At 45.7% G+C, this 2971-nt stretch overlaps 1 pseudogene; it reads right to left on the bottom strand.

The window, feature by feature from the left end:
- Positions 1-747: 747 nt before the first annotated feature.
- LOC101601236 lies at positions 748-1457 on the bottom strand (annotated as a pseudogene).
- Positions 1458-2971: the final 1514 nt, after the last annotated feature.

The following is a 2971-nucleotide window of genomic DNA, read 5'->3' on the forward strand; positions in this document are numbered from 1 at the left end:
AACTGATCCTAAATAACAACAACAACAACAACATTAATAATTACAGAATAAAAACCCAACAGCTAGTTGAATAGTTAAAGTCGTGTAAGAACTGGAATTTGAGGTGAGCTTGTGTTCAATAGCTGAGCGCTTCCTGGCAGTGAAATGCACCCCTCCAACAGGACTCAGGAATACCAGGAGCCCTCTAGGCCAAGGGCTAAGCTCCAAACGCTCTGGGAGGAGACTTATCCCATGTTACGTGGGGTGGTGTAAGCTTCTGGGTTCATTTAAAAAAAAAAAAAAGACTTGGACATCAAGGTTATATGAGAGGCTGGAGATCCTCCTATGATTTCTTTTGAGGGATATAGGAAGGAGTAATGAGAAGTTAGAGAACTGGAGAAGGATCAAAACCACTGAGATCTTAGAGTGGGCCTTGGGGTCACTAAGAACCAAGCACCAGACATACTAGCTTCTGGCCACTAGGGAAACCAGGACTGGTGCTGCCTTAGAGGTCTATGTTGCGTTTTCTGTCCCTGTTCCACACAGGCTGTCACAAGTATCTCTGCTGAGTAGCAGATGAGGAATTTCTTTCTAAAGAAAATTGGGGGAATGGTGGTGGAAGTGAGAGTGGGGTGGGGTGGGGAATGGGGTTTTAAAAAAACGAATAAAAATCTCTCAGCTACAGAACCCAAGGACATCACTTCCCTCTGCATTCACAGCATCTTTTAGCAGTCCCCAGTGGCTGTTTCTGTGGGGACAGCTTCTTTCTCACTTCCCTTCGGGCCACAGACCCTGTTGGTCTGCCTCAAGATCTACTAAAGGTGACGCAAACATGGACTGGAGAATCTGAAATCCAAAGGACTCGAGGATAGCCATGTTCTGCTGGGGAGAGAAAGGTGAACCAACGGCAGGTCCCAGGTCCCCCAGGGGTCCCCCGAGGGACCAGAAATTCACCTTATGGATGTGTTTGTTCAAGTAGGACTTAGAGTAGAAGAAGCTCCCACCTTCAGGGCATGGGTTCTGCCTTCCATCAGACTCCGTTTTGTTTTTAGGGACTGGTGCGTCACAGGAGAAAGAGCCCTTGGCTCTCTCCTTCTCTGCTGTCTTCAGGTCACTGGCATCTGAGAAGTCATCATGGGAGTCAGAGCTCTTAATCAGATCCTGATGTGAGCATTTATGGCCTTCCCAGTTATAGATACTGAAGAAGTTGCTGGACCTCTCGCTGTGCTTCCTCAGGTGGTCTGGATGTATGCTGCCCATAAGTACTTCCCACACACCTGGAAGCACACCTTGTCTTCATGACAGGCCAGTTGGGAAAACAGATGGTCTCTGGGGGCAAAGGAAGCATTGCAAGTCTGACGCTTGAGAGGAGCCTCAGAAGTTTGCACTTGTTTGATGTGTCTGTTCAAGTGATGAGGCCTGGAAAATCCTTTCCCACAGCTCTGGCAGACGTATGGCTTTTCCTCAGAACCATCATGGTATCACACACGGTATCCTCTTACTCAGGTTATATGCTGCTGGGTAGGCAATGCCCCATTGGTCATGTTCAAAGGAAAGCCCAATTGAGAAGTCCCAGGGGGATGAAAGAGCATGATATCAGCCCGGATAGTAGGCACTAAGATCTGCAAGTTGGACTGTTTGATGACTTCCTGGCAGATCTTGATGACTAACCTCATTAGTAGGAACTTGGCAGCTGTCCTGAGCTCGGGGAAGCTCTCCAGTAGTACCAAGTCATACCAAGATGTGTGAAGTGTAAGCAAAGCCCAGGATGTCCCAAACACCTTGGAGCTGATGGTATGCATCTCCAGCTCACCTTTGCCCCTGGCCTGACACAACCACCAACACCGTATTTCAGGTCTGCAACTAAATACATCTTAAGACTGGACTCTAGGATCTGCCTACAGTGACACCTCCTTCAGCCAAGCAGGTGGAGATATGCGTAACAACCTGTAATAAACTGGTGAATCTATTGAGGGACGTCAATTCAAACTGTAACCAGAAAGACTTGAGAAAATGATCTCTAAGAAAAGTAAATTTATTTCAGGAGAATTGGTATGTATGAAAAGACTAGAAAGAGTCAAGACAGAAAGGAATTATATTCCTTGCCCAGCTGAAGACAGAGAGGATAAAGGAGAAATAGGGAAATCTCCATGAGAAAAGGCCATGGAAAAGCCATACACACACAGACACACACACACACACGAGGCATAAGAGGACAGCCTAGGCCAAAAGTTTTAGAAAAATCATCCACACACATAGGTGTGAAATAAAGCAGGAAAGCACAAGACCTTCACCTTTACATAAAAGAAAGCAAAGTAATTCTATAGCAAAGGACTCAGGGTCTAAGGAAGCATCACACATATATCAGAGTGAGAAAGCATCCAAAGTAAGGCAAGACACTGTCAAGATCATAAGAAATTCCTTTCCTCTAGCCAGGCAGGGAAGGGGAAAGAGATTACCAAATCAGGAATCAGGAGACCCAGTTTCCTAGAAAATATAACCAAGAAAGCCAAGAAACAAATCACATAGTTGGTAGGCCCATTTATATAGATCAGATATTCATTTACAATGAGCCTTGTCACCTAACTCAGTCATGTAAGGGAGAGTCCTGATTGGTTTATGGATCCAAGTGTCTGACTCGGAAGGAGCCAGTCCACCTATGTGTGCTAGACTGGGGAAGGGGTAGGAGATGCTGTTGCTGAGGAATTGATGGTAGCCAGTTTGGATGAGGCTGGATCAGATGTGAGTGCTAGATTTCCATGAGAGTCAACGCAGCATCTCCTTGTGTTCCTTGGGCCTAGACTCTGGCTCACTGCCCATATAAACTTATCTTGCTCCTGTTTCTCCTTCGAGACCCTGTCTCAAAGAAGGTAGAATACTAGAACCAACACCTCAAAAATATTCTCTGATTTCCATGTATGCACTATGGTCATGTGCATATGACACAAATACACACACACACCACCTAGCATAAGAAGGAAAAAAGTTTGAA

Source organism: Jaculus jaculus, chromosome X (assembly GCF_020740685.1).
Source record: "Jaculus jaculus isolate mJacJac1 chromosome X, mJacJac1.mat.Y.cur, whole genome shotgun sequence".
Classification (NCBI taxonomy): domain Eukaryota; kingdom Metazoa; phylum Chordata; class Mammalia; order Rodentia; family Dipodidae; genus Jaculus; species Jaculus jaculus.